We start from the raw sequence: 909 nt of genomic DNA, 5'->3' as shown, positions 1-909 counted from the left end.
GGTTACTTGATGGACATGAGTTTGAGCAAACTCTGGGAGTTGGTGATGGACAGGGAAGCCTGATGTGCTGCAGTCCATGGCATTGCAAAGAGTCAGTCATGACTGAGCGACTGAACTGAACTGAACTGAGTTAACATGGCTTAAATAAACCTTCCAGATCCTGTGGAAGTCTCATACAAGAACATGAGATTTCCTATTAAATTCAATCTAACCAATGCAACCTTAAAATTTTTTGTAGAGAAATTTAAGAAGTAAGGATTTATTGCAATAGAATAACACGGCCCTTGTGGATAAAGAAGGCATTCATGTTCACAAGTGGCCTTTTGATGATGGTGTCCCACCATCTAGCCAGATTGCTGATGACTGGTTAAATCTTTAAAAAAATTAAGCTTTGTGAAAACATGGAAACATGGTTTTGTGTTGCTACCAATGTGCAGGTCTTAGCAGAGTCCAGTGCTTGTCATCCTGATATTAACTGAAAGTAGAATGAAATATGAGGATTCAGTGCAGTTCATAAAACAAAAGAGGGGGTGGGGATTTTAATAACAAGGAACTTTTGTACATGAAGTATTGTTCTAAAATATGAATGTGCTTCAAAACTCCAATGGCCATAGAAGCAACTGTTGTAATCAATAAAACCAGAATGCCTAATGTTGCCTTAAAAGTGGAATTTGAGATAGGACCTAATTTGCCCTTCTTATTAGCCAACACAGTGGTTTAGTGAATAAGTCTTAGAGAAGCTTCCATAGTAGTCTGAAAAGTAGTTTCACCAAATCACAAGCTTGGCATAATTATAATCTCTGTGTCTCAGTTACAGTCGGCCTATTTTGATACTTAACAAAAGATTCTCATTGTGCAGCATTTAAAATGTACCTATTACTTGTGCCAGTGTGAAATCATGCAGAATTG

The 909-nt window shown here is 37.5% G+C and overlaps 1 pseudogene; it reads left to right on the top strand.

Annotated features, from left to right (window-relative positions):
* The first annotated feature begins 135 nt into the window (after positions 1-135).
* LOC112448566 (protein tyrosine phosphatase type IVA 1-like) lies at positions 136-636 on the top strand (annotated as a pseudogene).
* The last annotated feature ends 273 nt before the right edge of the window (positions 637-909 follow it).

Source organism: Bos taurus, chromosome 10 (assembly GCF_002263795.3).
Source record: "Bos taurus isolate L1 Dominette 01449 registration number 42190680 breed Hereford chromosome 10, ARS-UCD2.0, whole genome shotgun sequence".
In the NCBI taxonomy this organism is placed as follows: domain Eukaryota; kingdom Metazoa; phylum Chordata; class Mammalia; order Artiodactyla; family Bovidae; genus Bos; species Bos taurus.
Note: the sequence above shows the minus strand (reverse complement) of the source record. Positions and strands in the feature narration are given on the sequence as shown.